The sequence below is a fragment of the Podarcis gaigeae genome (assembly GCF_964106915.1).
Source record: "Podarcis gaigeae genome assembly, chromosome: 6".
Taxonomy (NCBI): Eukaryota; Metazoa; Chordata; class Lepidosauria; order Squamata; family Lacertidae; genus Podarcis; species Podarcis gaigeae.
In genome coordinates, this window is record NC_139682.1 from 54,840,221 (window position 1) to 54,863,979 (window position 23,759).

General features: G+C 41.5%; 1 protein-coding gene across 2 annotated transcripts in view; it reads right to left on the minus strand.

Annotated features, from left to right (window-relative positions):
- BEND5 (BEN domain containing 5) overlaps positions 1 to 23,759 on the minus strand; it is a 736,551-nt gene that overhangs the window by 476,048 nt on the left and 236,744 nt on the right. The window lies entirely within an intron of this gene.

Below are 23,759 nucleotides of genomic sequence, written 5' to 3' on the forward strand. Positions count from 1 at the left end.
AACGTAATATGATTTACAGACATAGCAGTAGTAATGGGTCCTACGGTAATAGTTCTGAGAAATGAGACAACTGGAGAGGATCAGTTTTGGCCTTTCATTGTTAATATGAAACGGAGGACAGAAAGTTCTCATGATAGAAGAGTCTTTCCAATTAGCGGCTGTTAAGGAGTATGCAAAGAAAAACGGACATCTTCCTGGCAAAATACAATGAAGTCTCAGTGATGCAGTTAATTAGAGATGACATAAAAATTATTTGTCCTTCGTATTGCTTTGGCTTTTAAACTCCAGTGAATAAAGGGGACCACTCTTGATTGTTGCTCTTTGTTTTATTTACATTGTGCTGACTAAAGATCCTGATGTTAACCAGCCACAAACTATTATTATTATTATTTACAGACTACGGTAAAAGACAAAATGGCAGAGGGTTATAGTTTTCAATCTGATATAAATAGCAGTGAAGGTGGGGGAATAGGCAAAGGTAAAGGTAAATGACCCCTGGACGGTTAAGTCCAGTCAAAGGCAACTATGGGGTTGTGGTGCTCATCTCGCTTCAGCCGAGAGAGCCGGCGTTTGTCTACAGACAGATTTCTGGGTCGTGTGACTAAACCACTTCTGGCACAACAGGACACCGTGACGAGTGCCAGAGCGCACGGTAACGCCGTTTACCTTCCTGCCACAACAGTACCTATTTATCTACTTGCACTGGTGTGCTTTTGAATTGCTAGGTTGGCAGAAGCTGGGACAGAGCAACAGGAGTTCACCCTGTTGCACGAATTTGAACAAGCCCAAGAGGCTCAGTGGTTTAGAATACAACCAGCTAAGCAAATAGCTTCCTGAAATATCTTAACATATTTCTATCATCCAACATTACTCTGGTATGCTATCAGGTATCTCTCACTGTATATAAGATCAAACAGATTATACAGTTGTGAGTAAATAAACTGAAGCCCCCAGACCTCAAAATACAATGCAAGTTCAAACAGTGCATTGGCAAGTGCAGAACCTTTGTTTCTACGCTGGCAACAAGAGAAGCTGCATTCATTATAATGAAACAATTCATAATGCTAGGAAAAGCTACTTGAGATTTGTTTGATACTAGTTTGCTACTAGTTCAGATGGCACACAGCACAGGTTGCTTCTATTTTATTTTATTTTTAATCTCTTAATCTAACATGCTTGTGTGTTTCTGCAATCATGCTTTGGTGTTATTGCTGTCTTCCATTCTGGTCCGAAGAAGTCAAACATCTGCGTGTCAACAGTTTTAACGAAAATTATTTATCTATATGCTTGGATATTATAGTGAAATTTATAATTTAGGATAAGTCATAAGTCAATTTCACAACCCAGTGCCTTTCACTGGAGGAAAACCTACCCTTACTTGAGCGATAAAAATCCAAAGTCTCAGAAAAGGTTCAAACTCTTAATACAAAGCATGTCCCCCCTAAATATAATTGTAATGGGACTCATGGGGCTGTTAATCTATTCTTATCACTTTTAACACTTTGTCAGTGCTAATCTGTTCCCATGTCAAAGGGAAAAGGAGACTGGGTGTTTCAATACCAACAAAACATCTTTACATACAGGAGCCTAATCAGATTAGATTTTATCTGGGAATTAAAAAGGGAGGAAGGGAGAGAGACAGAGGAGCACAAGAGACAAGGTGCTAGATATGGCCAATCGGGGGTTTTGATAAGAAAAAGACATTGCTCAGTTCTTGCATTAACCTCTGTGTCCTAGACATACCATTGTTTAGTCTTTCCCTCTTTTTGTTCTACGCCTGCTGGAAAAGGACACCCACACACTGTAGCAGCAGCTGCTTCTATTAATTTAAAGCTATTACAAAAATTAAAATTAAACCCAATTACTTTGGCTGGTTTATAGCCGGAGAATGGCTGAGTCTGATTGTTCCCTCTGGTTATGGACAAAACAATATTACTACCTATAGGCAGCTGCCAGTAGAATACTAATGTGACCTAGGCCTGGCAGGAACAGATTCAGAATGTGAAATTTAGCTGCATTTCTAAATAGAGAGGGGGAAATATATATCTTATCACAGATCTGCAGAAATGCTCCACCCTTTCATGCTATAGGCCATGCAGTACGTGACAGCTAAAGCGAGGAAGCCATACTGGAGCATATTTCCAGTTACATATATCCTCCAAGAGCCTTAGTTAGGACTACAAATGTACATTGCTAATTAATACTTATGTGCACTGTCAAACTAACTAAAGTTCTGAATGGCGATTTGATGAAAATATGTCCAAAGTCCATTCATAACAACAGCCATCATCTCCCACTCCATTGGCTTCAGCATGATACTGAAACAACACTAGTTAGGTATTCCTAACTAGTGTTGGCTGTTTGGATTTCAAAACACACATGCACAAACCAGTCGCACAAACTGATGGGAAAGCTTGTACACAATTTCTTGATGGAGGACATTGAGGGGCAAGGTGTAAAATGTTTGGAAGCAGCAATTTCCTGTCTAGACAAGCAACACTCCTGTCCCCTGAATAGATTTTAACCATATGATGTACAGACACCTTTACATGCATTCCACTCATGCATGACCACATTTACATGAATCGTCACAAAATAAATAAATAAATTGGCCTTCCCTCACTCAGGACTGCTGCCTTGAAGTCACTCGAGAGATGGCAGCTTTCAATCAACATTGCTGTTGTTTCCTTCTAGAAATGGAAACATGACGCTGACCAACACTTTACCTAACACTGCCCAAAGAATTTAGAGTTAAGAAGGGGTTGCCTGTTTGACATGGAACTGAACAGCCCTTACCAGGCGGAAGGGTAACCACAAAAACATTTTGAAACCATTTTCCAAAGCAGTTTCAGATACTGCGATATAATTGCTTTTATTCTAGATGCAATTAATTAGAAACACTTCTGCATATATCTCTCCTCTTTAACCACCTGATTGCAGTCCCCATAGCTTTTATAGCTTTTAGAACATCTGGCTGTTTCTCTCTGCACAGAAGAAAAATAAAGTGAAATATCATAACCTTCAGTGTTTTAGTTAAAAGTTAAGAAATCGGCACTCTAAACATATTTATTATTGAATACGAATATTGATCACCTTTCATGAATATGTTGACTGTGATATGAACATAAGAAGCTGCCTTACACTGAGGCAGACCATTGGTCCATCAAGCTCACTATTGTTCTATACTGACTGGCAGCAGTTCTCCAGAGTGCCAGGCAAGACTCTTTCCCTACCCTGCCCTGAGATGCCAGGGACTGAACCTGGGACCTTATGCACCCAAAGCATATGCTGTACACAGATTTCTTGGTAACTGGAATAATGCAATGTACATTTACATTGTGTGCTAATTAGGAAAAGGGGGAACACACACTGCAAAGACAGTGCTTCTTTGCCTGCCAATCTGACTTATAAACAACCTCTCAAAACACAATTCAGTCTCATAGAATCGTAGAATGATAGAGTTGGAAGGGATCCCAAGGGACATATAGTTGAACCCCTTGGAATGCAGGAATCTCAACTGCAAGATGATACAGGACAGAGGGACATCCAGCCTCTACTTATATGTCTAACACCTCTCACAGGAGTCTGTTCCACTGTCAATCAGCTATTAGTGCCATAAAGTTTTTCCTGATGTTTAGTTGGAATCTCCGTTCTTGTAACTTGAAGCCGTTGGTTCGGGTCTCAACCTCCAGAGCAGGAGAAAACAATCTTGCTCCATCCTCCATGCGACAGCCGTTTAGATATCTGAAGATGCCTATCATATCTCCTCTTAGTCTCCTCTTTACTAAGCCCAATCCCTTCAACTGTTCTTCATAAGGCTTGGTTTCCAGACCCTTTATCACCTTCGTCTCCCACCTCTGCACATGCTCCAGCTTGTCAATATCTTTCTTAAATTGTGGTGCCCAGAACTGGACACAGTATTCCAGGTGTGGTCTAACCACATTACCCCATACATGGCTGCTTGACCAGTTTCGTCTGCAGAACTAGCACAAGTGCCATACAACATCCATTCCACACTTGTAATGGATCAATCCTTCAGCGTGGCAGTATCTACACTTTGAAACTTACTGTTTTCACTGTACTGTTTCTGGTACCTGCTAAAAGATCTCTTTTTTTTGTATAGGAATAATATGAGTGTTATATGTACAGTGCAGGATTGGGCAAAACAAGCCACTTTTAGGCTTCTGGAAACAAATCCACCCCCTGCCCTCAGGCTCTACCTCTTCCTCGAGGAATAAAAGGCTTAAAGAGTAAAATCTCTGGCTTGGAGCCTAACATTCCTCCAGTCTGGGAAATTCATTTGAGCATGTTGCCAGGTTGAGATGGAGACATGAGTCCCTACAGTGGATGAATCCAGTTCTGTGAGGATTGCATGCTCCATGAGTAAGAACTTAAAAAGTCCCAATTTGGATGAAGAGCCCATGGTCCACTTGGGCTTGGGCTGTGGCTCAGGCCTAGCCATGATGTCGCCTGGGTTGTTCTCTGGTGCTGCTATGCTGAAGGTCTGGGCCAGCCCCTCCAAACCAAAACCTTGGCTGCTTCTGAAATTGGAGGCCTGGATAACTGTCTCTGCATCTGTGTGCTGCTGAATGTGACTGGACCCTCCTCATCAGAGCCCAGGTTGTTGCACCAGGCAGGAATCCTGATACCACCCATAGCTAGAAAAGCAGGTTGTAGGGTGGGTTTTGAGCAACAACATGGCTGGAAGTGAAAAAGCTAAGCACTCCTCCTACCCTGCCATTCTTCCTCTTCAACTCATAGCTTCACAAGGCTGCTTTTAGTTAAAAAGAAGGGTAAGAGAAGATTCCTTGTCCTTTCCTCCTTTAGTCTTTTCACTTTATGTTATTCTTCAGTTTTCAGTCTAATTGACTAGAACTTATCATTATGGTATAGAATGTTTTGACTTTATTTTTTGCAGTCCATAGCAGCCTGGGAACAAGAAACCAGCCTAAATCTCACACCCCAGTCTCTATGGTACATTGTCAGTAGACCACACGGTCAGCTTTAATAGCCTCTTAGCTTCAATTAGCCAATTAGACTTTTCCTCTATTTCCCATCTCCCTTTCCCATCTGTTCATCTATTCCCATTCCCCTCCTTTCTGCAGAAATAATTTTTAAAATCCATGTGAACTTCATTTAGGGTACTCTTGGGTGGCATATCTTGCACACAAGACTAACTATAAAAACCTCCCAAGAATACAAAAAACTACAGCAGTAATTTGGTGATGTCTGAATTTCAGATGCTGTTTTCACACACATCTGCATCCAAACTACAAACATAATGGGTTTTTGTTGTTTTGTTGTTTGGTCACAACGTAAGTTATTAATATGAAATTAAAGTAGCTGCAATACAAATTTGATGTAGACAGAATATCAAACAGAATTTGTTGAGTCATCTTTGGGTTTATAATAGTATTGCATATATTCGTTGATTTTTATTTTTACTGTGGAATGTGTGATTCAAGTGGGCAAACATTTTCAGATGCACTTTCAGAATAAACTAAACTGCATAATCTCAATAGAAAACATTTACAATATGTTTCTCTGTGTTTAAGAGCTTTGAATTCTCACCACTTTCTTTTCCCAAGAAAAGATTTTCTGACAGCACATGCATTTTTTAAAAAAAGATTCTCGATAAGACATTGGACTCTGTAAACCCCCTACCATCTTGTAGCCCTTGCTGAACTGTATCCCTGCCACTCCCGTGACTTCCATTGACCCCAGATGTTCTGCAGATGAGCACGCTGACCCCATCACCCAATACCTCTTTCTGGTGGTGCACAATTGGATGTATTCTATGATTATTTAATGCCATATACAAAACAAAAAAAATTCCTTCCAGTAGCACCTTAAAGACCAACTAAGTTAGTTCTTGGTATGAGCTTTCGTGTGCATGCACACTTCTTCAGATACACTGCATGCACACGAAAGCTCATACCAAGAACTAACTTAGTTGGTCTTTAAGGTGCTACTGGAAGGAATTTTTTTTGTTTTGACTATGGCAGACCAACACGGCTACCTATCTGTAACTAATGCCATATATTCATTCATTGCTCATTTTATACTCATTCAAAGTCATCCCCTCATCAAGAATAGGTCAGATGAATCTATTATACAGGGACTGGGGAGAAAGCATATTTGGGGAAAGGAAGATTAACAATGTAATTTGGAACACATTTTAACAAGTGTCCAACATTCTGATATACCTTATTTCCATATGGAAACCTTGAATCACAGTTGTGAGTGGGGGAGAACTTGGGAAAGTATAAACAAGAGGTGAGGAGGTTGGCTTTGATTTCTGTGAACTCTTTCTTCTTGGAGAGTGAGCGTTTACAGGTTTCTCTCGTCTGCTTTTTGTCTTTGTGAAAGAAGAGTTCACACTCAAATGCTTCTTGCATTTATTCAAGCAATTTCAAACCATTCCACTTTGTGCTAGCCTAACTTTCACATTCCCTTTAGTTAATTACTTGTAGTTCGTACTTGAGAGAGCAATATTAGTTACTCTGATCAACTCTGATTTATTAGTTACACTGATCTGAACACTGCTTTAAAATGGACCCCTTTTCCCTATTGATTTGAAATTTGGCAAGTATGATTCCTAGGAGGAACAAGAATGCCTGAAAAATTCATGCTGATTTGAAAAATTCATGCAGAAGTATAGACAGCAGAAATGCAGCAGGGTCTCCCATTGAAAGCAATGCAAAATGAAAGGGTATACAGTGGTACCTCGGGTTACATACGCTTCAGGTTACAAACGCTTCAGGTTACAGACTCCGCTAACCCAGAAATAGTACCTCGGGTTAAGAACTTTGCTTCAGGATGAGAACAGAAATTGTGCTCCAGCGGCGTGGCGGCAGCAGGAGGCCCATTATCTAAAGTGGTGCTTCAGGTTAAGAACAGTTTCAGGTTAGGAACGGACCCCCGGAACAAATTAAGTACTTAACCCGAGGTACCACTGTACTGAAATGGGACGAAATGACAAAACTATAAGTGATGGAGGGTGTCTTTCAGACTGCTCTGATTCTTGTTGTCCCCCCTCCAGTTCCCTTCAACTAGACGAGCTTTCATAGACTTGGATCAGGGATGATGGGAGTTGTAGTCCAAAAAAACAGCTGGAGACCCAAATCTGGGAAACACTGATCTAGAGTAGAATATGGTTCACAAATAACCTGACACTATCCTCTAGCAAAGGTAAAAAGTACCCCAGAGCAAACAAATGACCACAGTTTGTGTGTGCTTAGGATTCCAGTCTAAATTGTCCATAATGATAAGTTTGCATTGCTCTTCAAACTGGTAGATGTGGTATTAACCGGATATGATGTTTATGACATTTGTATGCTGCCCTATAACCTTGTACCAAAAAGACTAAAAAGATTTTAAACAAAATAGAGCAGAACAATCGTAACTGGATGAGGGAATATCAGAGGAGCAGAATCACCACTGTATTCAAAACCCTGCTAGCTCGTTCCAGTCAGGATGGAAGGTGAGGTGGTGTTTTTTTGTTGCTTCTTCCTGCACCAGCAATAGGACTGACACAGCCAAGGGATCTGAGAACTGGGTCTCTTGGAGGATCAACAGAGCTCTGGATTCGTTGGTACAACTTAGGCCCATGCAGAGTTTGTCTGAGGCCCAGGGTAGATGTCTTGTTAGAATATAGTATTAAATGAAAAAACAAAACAAAAACAAACAAACAAACAAAAAACAGCCTGTCTCTGGTGGGGCCAGTTTAGCCCTCTGAGGCCTGGAGCAAGTGTATCCACCTGCCCTCACCTGCCGCACAGTACCACACCACTTCAGGGCTACTGCTGACAAAAGGATCACCAGTGATAGCTACCCACCTGATTGGGTGCAACTTGGACCTCCATCACAGCACAGAACAACCTCTACCACCAACATATTCTCTGTCAGTGGAGGGTGACAAAGAGGTACTTACACTGCATAATAACCCCCCCATCCAAGCCCATTAACATCAAGAGGTTGGTAATTTGTAAAACAAGAGCACAACAGTTTAGAAGGGAGATTTTCTTCTGTATTAACAGCTTCACAAAAGCAAAGATGTTGCATGAATATTTACTGATGCATCCTGTTTTACAGATTCACATTTCCCTCTAGCATGTAAAACAATCTCTCGCTCCATCAGATTCCCTTTCATACAGTGATAAAACATTGCAGAGGGAGACGGGGATGCAATTACCTGCCATTCTCTTAACTTATTCTCACTTTTCAATTTGGATGTTCCCATGGGCTTTTTAGTTAAACAAGAATTGCCCTGCATTGTACTTAACATACATTTTTTATTTGTCTCCCAGAGTTATGGCCAAATCTTACTCCCACCACAATTAACAGTTCTCTGTTACTAGCAAAGGACCTTGATTAGAAAGAGCATTTACATGAGAAACTTGTTATTTGTTAATGTTTAAACACTGCTCTATATATTCAGGCCTCAAATGGCAAATACTTAGAAGGTAGCATGCTCACTCAGTGTCTTCATATATTTACTTTGCTATAGGGCTTGTGGCTGGTTCTGCCTGCAGCTGGAGAGGCCCACTGCACCCATCATCTTAGAACTGGATAGCTAAGGAGCAGGGCTACCAAGATGAAAATTGCTCCTCTGCAGCCTGTGCCTAGAGTTTTAATATGGGCAAAGCTCCATGCAGGAGTAAGCAGGAGCAGTATTATTTACATAGTTCTTAGAACTCTTTAAGTAGCCTCAATGAACTGTGAGTACTAACTAGGGCAGAATACTATAGGCACTGGTTGCCAGCCATGCCAGAGCTACTGTAGAACTGGAAGCAGTTCATAAAAGAGCAAGCAAAATTATAAAGCAAGGTGGAGCAACACCCTTATAAGGAAACATTGCAACAATGGCGGGGGGCGTTAGTTTGGGGGGGGGGAGTGTCTAAGAGAAGGCATAAGAGATGTATAAAATTATTCATGTTGCTGAGAAAGTTAACAGAGGAAAGTTTCACCCTCTCTTGTAACACTAGAACTCAGGAATATCCAATAAAGTTGAATGCTGGAAGATTCAGAACTGACAAAAAAAAGTACTTCTTTCACACAGTGTACTATTAAACTATGGAGTTTGCTCCACAAGAAGTAGTGAAGACCACCAACTTGGATGCCTTTAAAAGAGGATTAGGCAAATTCATGGGGGATACGGCTATCATGGACTACTAGCCATGATGACTATGTTCTGCCTCCACTGCCATAGGCGGTGAATAACACTTGCTAAGAATCACAAGTGGCAGCATGCTCTTGTACTCAGGTCTTACTCAGGCTTTCCTATACGGATCTGGTTGGCCACTGTGAAAACAGGATGCTGGACTAAATAGACCACTGGCGTAATCCTGCAGGCTCTTCTTAAATTCTTAACTGAGAGCCTCATTCCAGATCTCAGATGATCTCTCCCAATGACTTTATATAAAGTTTAAAAGTATGAGGAATACAATGGAACCTTGCAATACCCCACAGCATAAATGCCCAGGGTTACCCAGCAGGAAGAGTCAGTTTAGTGCCCCCTACAAGCAGTTCGATTGTCAACTACAATGCAGTATTCCTACATGCTTTATGCCAAATTCCATGGAACCTGGAAACAATAAGATTGTGACCTCTTTCAGCTCAGCACTGCATTTGTCGCCCTTATCTTTCCTTGGCAACCTGATGGTTGGACGTGGATGACTGTGGGAGGTGCCAACTGGGGAACCACCAAGGGAAGAAGGCTCAGAGCCCAGGCAGTGGTGGTGGGGAAATGATGAGTGGTCAAAGGGAGAGAGGGAAGAGGAGGTGTCAGAAGCTGAAGAGGTAACAGGGTTTAGCAAGCTGAGACGGTCTATGGCAGACAGAAGTCCAGAATAAGAGGCAGAACCTGAAGTAGGTGATTGGGGGAGGAAGGCCAAGAGGCAGAGATGGTGAAGAGTCATGGGTGTCTCCCCCTCCTGCTGCAACAAGCTCCCCTTCCCCTCCCATGTCCCAGAAACAAGCAGAGCAGCAATAGGCTGCATGCAGGCAAAGTCTCCAACTGCTTAGGGGAAGCCCTGGAGAGGAGGGGACTTAGACCCCTGCGGGGAGGTGGAGACTTTCAATCTCGGCAACTGATTTCATGGAGCAGGACCTGCTGTGCTCATTAGGCCTGGCAGTCAAGACTGTGGAGACTGTGTTTTTGCACATAGTTAACTCCAACTCTGAACTGTGTGATTGCTGACCAGCATGCTCTGTGACACCTGATGGGAGCTTTTCCCATTCCACTGCTTGCCCAGGGGTTGGGGGCAGGAAAGGGGACGGCTTCTTCTGCAAGTCAAAAGGCATGCAGAGGTTCTTCCACAATGTCTCAGTATATTAATTTGTGCTAAGTCTATGCTGTACAAAGTATTCTGCTAGCTCTCAACAGAATTTCTTCTGCTGGCCTATCTTTGGATCCTCAGAAAATGGAATGAAATCAGTCTCACTCAGAAGCTGACATTCTATGGGTTGAAAACAAGCATTTCAGAGACCATATGCATCCTGCTGGCCCGTTTCCGAACTGTACTGATACAGCAATTCTATGAGTAGTAAAGAGAGCATTTCAATATTGTTCTGTAGGATTGTGGGAAAGATCCATAGCTGTTTTTGTTTAACCAAATAAAGAGGCAGATGTAATCAAGGAAAAGCAACATATGGGAGAAAACTTATAAGCAAATTGTCTTAAAATGTTGCAACACTACCATGCATCTCATCAAGAACTAAAGGACATTTGTCAATACACTTACATAAAATGTTTGAGAAAGTACCTGATGTATAATTCATGCAGCTATCAAGTTAAATATACAAATGTCTAAAATGTGGGCTGTAATATATGTATGTGAAAGCTTCCAACACCATACAAAGTTCCATATTTGTTGCTGTTGTGGGCTACACTGTGTATATCAAATGTTCTCTCAGTCTTGTATTGTGACAAGATTTTGTTGAAATATTTTCTGTGCTAACTACCAAGATGGAATTTCAATGATGGCTACACAGGTTTAAAATGCAGTACTCTAGTTGCTTTCTTTGCTATCCCATGTTGGCATCCGCCTCTTCGGAGAGACAAGGGAAGAGTGTGCCATCAGGGCTAAAGTCAAACTGTTGGAGAGTTACAGCACCTGCTGTGGCTGTGGAGACCAATATGGGAGAGACATGTTTTGTTGCAACTGTGGCAGATCAAGGCATCCTGCTTTGATGCTATAGGTGCATCATGGTGTTTCTTCTCTCTGCGCTCCTCCCAGCAGTCAATTCTCCTCTGGTCACTGCTGTGGATACACAACCTGACTGTCTCCAGGTGAGGATTCCCACGCAGAAGGGTTAACGTTTCCAGCCTTCATGTTATGTTTGCAGACATTTTTAGAAAGCAGAGTTGGTCTGCCAATAGGCCCAGTACCTAAATCCAGCTCCCTGTAAAGCACATCATTGGTAATCCTGAATTCGATGGAATTGGCAGGATGGAAGCCCCTTCTGTGGGTTTCAGGTAAAACCATCAACAAAAGATTTTATCTGAAAAGAAAAAGGCCTTCATCTGACACTGAAAAGACAAGTGTTTACCACCAGTGGTGTAGGAATAGAGGTGCGGTGGGTGCGGATCGCCCCGGGTGTCATCACTGAGGGGGTGACAAAATGGCAAAAATATGTGTTTTAAAGGTTTAAAAAAAGTGCTCATGACACTTTAAAAAAACAACAACTCCCGCACCCACTGTACCCCCCCTTCCTACATCACTGGTAGCTAGGTGAGGCAGCAGGCACCACACCTGCAGCGTGCCTGAGCCACGCGTCTCTCCTGAGGGGAGGTAGCAGGCGGACTGCCTGCAAGCTCTGCGCTGAAATATACTCGGAGTCAGCTGCTTTTTCAAGCAGCGTGGGGTTTGCGTCTGCCCACCGCCTCAGCCACCCTATAGCTGAGGGGGAGGCTGCGGAGGGGCTCCACACAGCGCACCCTGTGTTGGCTCGCCCCGCCCCCATGAGCAGCTTGCCCCACCCCCATGGGTAGCTTGCCCTACCCCTGGCTGCAGGATGCGCACACACTGGGCACCCGAGTGGCTAGCTACAACGCTGGTTACTACACAAGTCATCTATAGTGATACTACTCAAAACCAGGGTGCCACCACAGAAAGGGCACTCATATGGGCAGTGTGGATTTAGAAAGGAAGCCCTGTGATGTGTCAATTTCCCTCATGAATCTTAAGAATTATTTTAGACATGTAAAGCAAAATGAAAAGTTGAGGAATTTATTTTGATTTTGGAGCAATATGCTACCCAACATTTTCTGCTGCACTATATGACCTTTCTGCCTAGCTACTGTTTTGCTATTGATTTTAATTACTCGGTTTAATTTACTGCATGCCAACACAAAGCTGTTTACTCCTACTTGCCAAAATGTTGCCTTAGTCTCCCAGAGGAAGGTAAAATGAGTAAAACGTATATGTTTCACTGTTACATGCTATTCATTATAAAGAATTTAATAGATTCGCTTCCCATAAATGTCACCACTCTAGAATGTAACAGCCAAATACACTAAACACACACAGAAAGAGAGAGAGAACACACACATTATACCAGCAAGGAATTTAAAACAAAAAACCTTATATTATGAAAGGCTATGACTTGAAACAGCTTACATTTTCAGTTTTAATATTCATCTCCTAATGCATAGGGGAGACAGGCCATATGTTCCCCTTCTCCATAAAACGTATGGACAGAAAGAGTGTGAAAGTTAGCTGTCTCTTAGATATTAAGCTACTATGCTAAATAAATAAATAAATAAATTGTTTTCTCTGGTAAAGACCACAATTTAACAGTGTTAGGTGTGGTTTTAACACACATTTGCTGTCCTGAAATAAATGTTACACCTGTTATCACCCTCAGTTCCAGACCATGAGTGCTATAGCAGAAACAGTATGGAGGGACAATGAAGTTCAAAAGGTTGATTTAATTGCCAAATACACAGAAGGTCCTGACCTTCAAAATCTACCTTTATTCACAACGGTTGGGGATTTATGCTTCCTTGAGCTTCAAACATGACACTCAGCGTAGGCAGCTTGGCCTTTATTGCAATCATACCTTATTTCAAAAATAGAACACAGTTATTCATTTCTGAGTCAGGTACAGAAATTTGTGATTTAATATCTTTGCACAACATACATTTATCCCACCCCCCACCGTTCTATCTCATCAGCTGACTTGATTTCCAAATGTTGTATTTTCCTAGTGCTTTTATTATGTTCCAAATAACTCAGCAGTTGCTCTTTACTTTTCACTTCAGCCGAAGTCAACAACCACTCACTAAAATAATTAATATCATCTAAAATATGCAACCTGAATTTAATGAGACCTCTTGCCCCAACCAGGTCTTATCATATATGAAGCAACTTAATAAACGTAAAAGCAAATTAGGATTAAACTCCAAGTGGAATACTAGGAGTGCTCTTGTTCAAGATTCTACTCCGCCAGGAAAATAAATGTTATCGTGCTATTTGGATCAGGGGGGTGGGGCAGGAAGGGGGGCAAAAGAAGGAAGGGCAGTTTTCAGTTGACATTCCAGTGTGTCAATAAGTTATGGAGGATTGCTATGAGAGATATTTAAAAGAGGAGGAGGAGCTTGTGTTTGTGTGCATTACAGTAGCACCAGTGTGAGTGGAGGGGGGAGGAGGAAGAGGGGAAAGAAGGAACCTGCAAAGAGGGAGGTGTAAAAAGGGGGTGGCAGAGAGAAAAAGGGAGGGGGAAAGTGGGTGGCAGAGAAGGAAAGTTGCAGAAAGAAAGGGTGGCAAAAAAGAAGAACAAAAACCCCAGACTTTATCCCTTTGTCTGCATCACAGTAGATAAATTTCAGAGTTTCCCCTCCCCCAAATAAGGACCTGCCCCCACTGGCATCATGCCGATCCAAGTTTTCCCTCCCTGAGCTCCTGCCTGGAGGACAGTAAAGATGCTGCTTGGCCTTGGAAGGGTTCAGAGAGAAGGGGAAGGAGGGAGATATCTGATCTGCCTTCCTGTCCTGCCCTCTATCCTCTATCTCATGGGTAGGCAAACTAAGGCCCGTGGGCCAGATCCGGCCCAATCGCCTTCTAAATCTGGCCTGTGGACGGTCTAGGACTCAGCATGTTTTTACATGAGTAGAATGTGTCCTTTTATTTAAAATGCATCTCTGGGTTATTTATGGGGCCTGCCTGGTGTGTGCTTTTATTTAAAATGCATCTCTGGGCTATTTGTGGGGAATATGAATTCGTTCATTTTTTTTTCTCTTCAAAATATAATCTGGCCCCCCACAAGGTCTGAGGGACAGTAGACCGGCCCCCTGCTGAAAAAGTTTCCTGACCCCTGCTCTATCTCAAGGGGGAGGGAGGAGATGAGGGAAAGGAGGGGGAGAAATGCCCAGCTAGGAAATGGCAGGGAAGGAGACAGGGGTCCTGAGCCAGGAGCAAGCCAGAGTAACACGGTCCCCTTCCCCAATGCAACCCAAAGTTAGGCTCCCACCCCTACCCTGATCCACACAAGAGGGTTGCCCAACTGTTGTTTTTACTCTTAATGTGCTGTTGTTGCTTTTCGTTCTTTACATGGTTTGTGGTTGGCATTGGGGGGGGGGGGGTTGAGCAACCCAGCAACCCTGGGGCAGGCAGAAATTAAGTGGGGTAAGCCTTTTCAAGAATAAAAGTACAATTAAGGGGAAAGCTGCACCTGTTGACTAGCATTGGACACAACCCTGGGTAGTCATTGTATCCCATGTCACATCTTCAGGGAGGGCTGGGAAAGACAGCCCTGCCTAAGACCCTGGATAACATCAGTCAATCAGTGCAGGCACTACTCAGCTACGCAGACCAGTGGTCTGACTCAGCATTCAGAACAGTTTTCTGTTCCTTTAAAGCTTATTTTTCCTTTCAGGTGGTTCACTGATAGATGCAAAATAGATATTTTACCATTCTGTGTCTATTGTTGCATTCACATACACTGTTTTCCTTTTACACACAATAAATAACAAGTAAATAGCACTTTCTTGCCTTGTTTCATATCATCTTAATTTATATGCTCAGAGTGACTGTTAAGATTTGTTTTACAAAGTGAGTCCCAAGACTATTTGTCTTTGATGTACTGACTGAGATCTGCTTCAGTCAAACTTTTTTCAAAAACAAATATCTTTTTAAGGACATAACTATAGGCATACTTAAATAACGTTTTCTTCTACTGTTTTATTTATAGTTGCCACTTGTATCTTTAAATATGTAATAACTACAGCACTGCTTCAAAATAACCTTGGAGAATATCATTGCCAGAGAAAGGTAGAAAGAAATGAGAAAGGTCAAAAAGAAAAACAGGGGGGAAACCCAGTCACCCTAAGTTACTTTTCTCTGCGGCATTATCATATGTTTGCTAATGGCAGCCTGCTATCCGGTTTCAAAAGGGGGGGGGAAAAGAAAACACTGTTTAATTAGAGCGCAGTTGCTGCTTTATTGTAGCATTACAGTGAAGTGTGCTGAGATGCCTTCCCATAGGCAGGTGCAGGTGGCTGTACAGCTCATTTAGCCTGGGTGAGTAATGTCAGTTCAGGAAAAGAGAGAGGCTTCTGTCTTCAAACTTTCAATCTGCCTCCATTATCTGTGATCAAGGTGGAACCACAGGGGAGTGGAATTACTGGCAGGTCTAGGACAAGTGAAGAGGCAGTGAATCTATAAGACATATTAATCATCTTTCCCTTCTCTTCTCTGGCGCCAGCCTGTGCCTCCGACTCCCCGGCGCCAGGCAAATGGATTTGCTGTCCCCACAGGTACAAGCTAGTGCCTTTCAGGGGCAAGTCATCAGAATAATAATTACTGACACTGCTGAGATCAGCCCTAACCAATCCAGAAGGGAACAGAAAAAATATTATGGGACGGATGGATTTCCTGAACTCCTGTGTTAGTATATATAGAAGCAGGCTTTTAATGTATTACAATAACATTAAGAAGTTCTTTTAAAATCGCATCGCCCTAAATATGTGCCATGGAACAATTTTCATAGTATGATTTGCATTGCATTAATATTTAAGATCTTGATGGTTTTTCATATATATTACTGCATCGTTTTACATTACCTTAACTGCCACAATCTAGTTGATATTAATGGCATGATTTCGGAACTCATGGTTGTAGGCTGCAGATCTATACAAACTTACCTGGAAGTTAAGAGCCACTGAACACAATGCAGCTTATTTCTGAGTAGAAATATGGTATATTGGCTTGTACCTTAACAAGAACTTTGGGTAATAACTCCACAGAGTGAATGCAGTCCAATCCTACACATGTTCACTTGGAAGCAAGTCCACAAATTATAACCAAACTTACTTTCAAGTAAATGTGCGTTGAATTTAATCTGTGAGAGACTTTCCTTTAAATTAAATTCTGAGGTAGTATTATTTATGCATGTACAGTGTGTAGATTTTGCCCCATCCTATACTCAAAAGCTAAAGGCCAAGAGCAATGCTGTATTTTTAGAAGTCCTTTATCACGTAAATAATACATATATATAAAATTTGTGGTGATGATACACTGAATGACATACTTCTAATTCCTGAACACACATTTTCACAATGACTTGCATACAGCATACAGGTATTTAAAGGGAATGAAAAATAAACAACAAATTAGAGATACTATTGAATATGTATTCTATAGGATAGAAGAAGAAGAAGAAGAAGAAGAAGAAGAAGAAGAAGAAGAAGAAGAGAAGGAGGAGGAGGAGGAGGAGTTTGGATTTGATATCCCGCTTCATCACTACTTGAAGGAGTCTCAAAGCGGCTAACATTCTCCTTTCCCTTTCTCCCCCATAACAAACTCTCTGTGAGGTGAGTGGGGCTGAGAGACTTCAAAGAAGTGTGACTGGCCCAAGGTCACCCAGCAGCTGCATGTGGAGGAGCGGAGACACAAACCCAGTTCACCAGATTACGAGTCTACCACTCTTAACCACTACACCACACTGGATATTAAACTTAAGGGTAGAATTCAGTGTAGCACTCTTCCATCCATCCTGTTTACACAAAAATTACAGCTTGTCAGATGGAATGATACCCCTTCTCATTCCTCTATGCACTGCTATTGTCAGGGACTGGGCAGAGGGGTAATGGTGGAGACCCTGCCTCCCCAGCCTGACCCTTCCATAGAAGAAGAAGACAGTTCAGAATTACAACAGGGGTATGAGGGAGGTCACAGCTCAGGGGCAGATGAGGGGAAAAGCTGGAAAATAATGAGAGAGGTGGAAGAAAAAGCACCAGAGGGGCACAGTGTCCTTAGAAAGCATTCCAGACCCCCCCTCCCAGAACCCGGCAAGCATTGAAAGTAGGAGAGCAGATAGCTCAGATGCAGAAGGCACTGCTCAGTGATGACACATGAAGAGGAGAGAGGGAGGGGGTGTAGACTTACTCAGAGCAACACCATTATTCAGAGGGGCCACATTCCCAAGCCTCTTTCTGTGAATATTGAATAAAAGCCTATGGTAAGGACTTTTCCCTTGTCTTGTCTATTCCTGGCAACCTGAGGTGGGGGTTGCTTCCTCTGCTGCCTGGCAGCTCTTAAGGTTCTCCTGACAGCTCCACCCCCAGCCAGTTGGCGGGGTAGGACATGCAAGGGAAGAAGAGGGGTAAAAGGTCTGCTGCATTAGAGTCACTACCCATCTACTCCAGCATCCTGCACTCATAGTGGCCAACTAGAGGCCTACAGAAGCCTGAGCACAACAGCACCTGCAGTTTCCAGCAACTGGTTTTCAGAAACACCCTGCCTCTGACGTTGGAGGTAGAACGCAGATCTGTAGCCTTAACTTCCATAATTTGGCTAATCCTCTTTTAAAGCTATCTAAGTAAAGCCCTGTTGCACAAATCGAAGACCTTTCTCAGGTCTTTCACTGTTTCACCTGAAATCTTTTACTATTCAAAATACAGGTTAAAATATACATAGCTAATAATTATTTGTAACATAAGAGGAAAAGCAGCTCCTAATACATTTCCCCCTTCAAACAAAATCATTTGCATTTGCAGCATATAAATCAATGTTAAATATTTCAAGTGTCAATGATTATTCTCAATTTCTAAACTATCAAATGTATTCATGATTAATATTTCATTAATATAATGAAAGCCATCAAAATTGCAAGAATAAATGAGTGGATTAAGATGCATTAATTGATAATCAGTTGATCTCAACATTAATCTTAATGGCAAGATTTTGTATCATAAAAGCATCTCACACACGGACTCCACCTTTGAATTCCAAGATAAGCACTTTTAATTTATGTATATACCCTTTGTGGTAAAATTCCAAAGGAAACAAATTATGTAGATTTGTGCAGTACCATATGTACTCATCATTTTAAAACAGCACTTTTAAGTCTTACCTGCTCATATTATAGACAATGTCAAATCTAAGAGATGCCTCTTTATAACAATGGGGCAGGAGGAGCTACCATTCTAATCGTTTTTCTCTGCAACCTGCTGCAGCAACTGCCAGTCATTTCAGCCAATCAAAAACTTCTATTGATTTATTCCCCCCCACACACACACACACTGAACAGTTTATCAATAACTTAAAAAAAGAAAATATTAAATAAAAAAAATGCGCACTTGATTAAAAATCAGCAACGAAGGCAGTAGATTTGCAAAAGATGAAACCATCAGACACCCATGATTCGTGTAGAACTGACCAGTATACAAGGATGCTTTATCGGTTTTCTTCAAAGCAATGATATATTCTGTCTCAAGCATGCCATTTTATTTAGAAACTAGTTATGTTTGGCTATGCAGAAGCAGTGTTAGCATTAACCAATGCAAAGGGACAAGAACCCTGGACCATATCAGGAGAAGATCCGAGTCATGTAACTCGTGGTAATGTATTAAATGTATTTTGTATTGCCTCCCAAGAGCAATGGAGCAGTTCTGTGTCCCTAGCACTGCTATAACACCACCCCAGTAAAATACTGTAATAAGGGACTAGAGAGGCAGCAAGGGCTATGAAATGGCAAACGAGGCAAAATTGCATGGATGCCTCACATGAGAGTGACTGCTTGCTTTTGAATATCAAGTCTGTGCTTGCACTGAAGCTGTAACATGACAGCCGGGGACTGGATAACCTGTTTCAATTTGACACCATGTATAAATAATGCAGACACTTTAGGGGTGCTGATGTTGTGAACCCCTCCATTGTAGGCTTGGGTTGTATATGTGTGTAAATAAACCATAGATCCTAAAGACACCACAGCCTCCACTGTGCCTCATTTCCAAAAGGAAACACAAACGCAAGGTAAGCACCAGAACCCCTGGAATCTTGCAATGCTTGGAGATTAGGGTAATGTGCAACAATATTTCAGGTCAAAAAGGGGCATTTCTTACTAGCTTTTCCAAATGCCAGATGTTGTCAATTAACTTTAAGTCATGTCCAAGAAATCCTTCTTGTTATATTCTGTAGTATTATGTGGAAAGTGTCACCTCTGGAACAGAGGAACAAGCTGTTTTTCATTATCATTCAATTGTCCCAATCAATCTGAGAATTAAAAGCAAAAGCCCCTTGCCGCATCATACAAGCTACTTGCTCTTACTTCGAACAGCTGCAAAAAAAGAAAAGCAACTCTTTTTTTTTACTTAAAGACAATGCCAAGAAACAAATCACATACTTTAGAGATAAATTAAACATACACTTATGGTAGGTATGGGAAGACATCTGAACTAACAAGTAGTTTAATGAAATTAGCTTCTGCTCTATGTTGATGTGCTATTTGCAAAAGTGGTATTCACAGAGGCTTTTTTTTTTTTTAACTGCTATTAGTATCTTACTCATTTAAATACGGGGAATGTAGTTCATTAAAAACTGGCTTGGCAAATGCCCACATTAAAGAACTGCATGTGTAAGCAGTACAAGAGCTTGCAGAGGACAGATTATGGCACGGGCGTAAATAAATACAGATGGCCAGAATAATTCATTCTGTTCATAAGATTCAGGCTGCAGAAAGTTAGTACAGGCAGCCTAAACGAACCAGTGATAGGCCAACAGGGAGAATTGTTGAATTAATTAACCATTCATAAACTGCTAACTGTAGGGATACTGGGTGGCATTCAACTAAGCTTTACTCAGAGTAGATCTGTTGAAATGAATGAACATGACTAAGTTAGGTCCATTAATTTCAATGGGTCTGCTCTGATTAAAACTTAGTTGAATACTATCCACTATCTGCAATTTAATTAGGAGGCTATTTTCTCATAGTAGTTTCCATCACAGGGCCTATAAAGAGTGTATGCAAAATCAGATGATTCTCAGACAGAGGGAGAGATATTAAAAAACCAGAGGTTGATTTAGGGGTGCATGACTGGTTTGGCTGCACTGGGAGCGGAGCCTTGGGGGTGCCACAAGTATGGTGTAGAATGGAAGACAAGAGACAGGGGGCACTGAATTTTGGCATCGCACAGGGTGCCACTGAAATTTGAGGCTCCAAGGTACACCATTGATAAAAATAAAGATTGACAAATGAGACTTGCAACAAAATATGGCAGTGTTCTGGTGAGTTCCGGCTGAAAAAAAAGTCCTCTCTAGAGCTCTTAACAACAACAACAACAACAACCAGTGACGTAGCGTGGGGGGTGCAGGAGGGGCCGACCGCACAGGGCACAACATCTGGGGGGCGCTCGCACTCGAGTGCTAAAATCCACGGGTTAGGGGGCGCAAATTACTTGCCTTGTCCCGGGTGCTGACAACCCACATTACGCCACTGACAACAACACCTGGAATGGAACTCCTCCTGGTGAACTGGAACACGTAAAACATGGAGCTGATTCTATTAGCATTACACCATGTGTGGTTGTATGGACGTAAATCCTACTGTATTCAGTCAGGCTAATTCCCACCTACAGTAAGTGTCATTCCTATGCACATGGGATGATGCTGTTAGTCCTGACATCCATAGGCAGTTTCCAACACAAACCTCATAGCAAAAGTCACCTAATATATAAATGTCACTCTTACTTTGCTAAATTTCAGCTTATGTGTTTTTTGTCCATCCATAGAGGTTTCTAACCAATAAGATATTTGCAGTTGCAAAACCACTGAGTCTGTGCATAAAAATAGTATATGCAATTTTGCATCAATACTAAAAGAGAGCACACAGAATAAGCCACATACAAAATATACTGCACACTATAATGCATGGATAAGATTATGATACCTAAACTTTAAATGTTTTCTTTGTAAAATTAATGTGTACTTTTAATCTTACCAATAGGTGTAATGTCCTGTATGTTATAGTGCAGTAGAATTGTGAAAGGGTCTATCTGGTTGCTAGGTTCTGCCTATTTTCATATGGAAATCACACAAATTAAATTATCTCAAATAGCAGAATAAATTCCAGTAAAATCATATTTTCAATATGAATCATTATCTTCTCTAGTCATATTATAGGTACAGCAGTGTTTCTGTATTTATATTTTTTCATTAAACATAAAATGATTAATTCCACAAGTTAATTTACTTTCCCCCATCAAAACACCAACATGGAAATTAAATATTCTAGTGCTTAGAGATATTACAAACTAATTTATTGAATGAAGTTTATTGTTTTAGATGCTGTTTCCTAGTAAGTGTATGCTGCTGTTATAGTTCTGCTGTGTTTAATAGCTTGTGCACTACTGTTTGCTATTTGCAAACAGTTCTGGAATTTATGTTTGTACCAAATGCATATCTAAATGGCAAATGTTGTAGGTTTGAATGATTCCCTGTATTGTTCACAAGCATGTGTATTTAAACACATAAAACACACACATACTACCGTCATAATAAATCTCAAGAATGAGATGCAGCATAGAATAAATTTAAAGTGTATGTGTGTGTGACTGCCAATTAGCTATCAAGCTAAATTCAGGTTGCTAGTTTGGGTATATAAAACCCTATACAGCTTGGGACCAGGACTGTCTAAGATAGAGGTTTTGAACCTTTTTGAGTCCATGGTTCCCTTGACCAACTACTTTTTTTCTGTGCTTCCCCTGTGGGGAAAAGTGCTCCAAGCTTTAGCAGCCCAGTTATGTCACCCCTTGCCTGTAGAGCCAGCAACCCCTCATCCCCTTTCAAACACCCTCCCTTGAGGAGAGGCTTCCTCTCCTCTCCTGGGTAGTCCTCTGGGCAGCCGCTGACACCGCCATGGCATCAGAAGAAGCAGGGAAGGAAAAGGGATGGAGGCCAGTGCTGCCCACGGCACTCCTGACCATCACTCAAATCACCCCAGGGTGCCACAGCACACTGGTTGAAAACCACTGGCCTAAGCCCTTACATACCCAGTCAATCACTGTATTCTGCAGATGAGGTCCTCTTGCAGATAAAATTTTATTCAGAAGGTCCATTCCACACAATACAGAAATCAGTCCGTTTGTTGTAGCACCTACCCTCTGGAATGCCCTCCCCTTAAATACTAGACAATTACCATCTGTTGTCTTTTTGGTGCCTAGTAAAGATCTTCCTCTTCCAGCAAGCCTTTTAACTTGAGATCTTTCCCAGTCAGCATCTGTATTGGAATTGTTTTAAATGTATTTTTATTGTTTCACCACTTTTTTTTCCTGCCATGGGCTCCTTTCTGAGGAAGGGCAGGAAATGAATTAATTAAAGAAAGAAAGAAAGAAAGAAAGAAAGAAATGCATGTGTTCTGAATTCTTGTCCCTTTTGGCTTATGAAATCTAGCAGTGAAGGAACAGCTCATTGGGCCAATGTGGTTTTAAATGCCTCACTGTGAGTGGTATTGGTCTGATGTTGCTTCATAGTTGGGGTGTTAAGGCCACTACTAAATAACTTTTCCTTGGACCCAGAAAAGAAATGATAAACAAATAGCAAATATTTCCTTCCTAGCAATAGTTCTGAAGTGTGTGGTTGCAGATCAGATACATGTGATTTCGAATGAAACTTTATTTTTGGGATCCATTCCAACTGGGATTTCAGACCAGCTTAGTTGCTCAGTAGGATAATTGTGTCAGGACAGAGACAAAGGGACTGTGACCTATTGGTTTTCCTAGATCTCTCAGTGGCTTTCATTATCATCAATCACTTAATATTTCTGGGATAGATGTCCAAATTAGGGACAGGATGATTTTGCACCTACTTGAATAACCCGTCCTATAGGTTAATTAATTTAGCCAAGCCTACCTCACGGGGCTGTTGCAAATATAAAGGGCTCCTGAGCAGCAAAGCAAGATACAAAAAGAAGTCACACAGTGCATAGTGGAACTATGGAATACACTCCCATGGGAGGCAATGTTGGCCACCAACCTGGATGGTTTCAAAGAGGATTTCTAACCTTCAATGCCTTACATTACTTGGGACTCCAGTAGCTAACAGAGGGGCTTTTCCAATTTGAGCTTACTTGGGCCTTGAGATCATCTATAGAGGGTCTCTTCAGATTGCCCTCTACTGCTGCAATTTGTAAAACAGCAACAATGGCACCTTGCCTCTGTAATGCTCTCCTCACTCCCACCCCAGAGAAGTTCATTTGGCATTAGGCAAAGACTTTTCTTCTCCTCCAGGCTTTTAGCAGCTATTAACAGTTATTAGTGTTTATTCCACATTGTTTATTTCTGAAAGGCAATCCTGTGTTTTATTCAAACTTGTCCTTAAAGGAGGGGTTTGCTGTTGGTTGATGTTTCAATTTAGGTATTTTTTAAAATGGTGTTCTACATGTTTTGTTTTCATTGTAAGCAGTCTAGAGGCTTCTTGCATAGCCAACATATAAATAAATAGAGAAATAAAGTTCTAATGGACACTGCCCTGTAATCT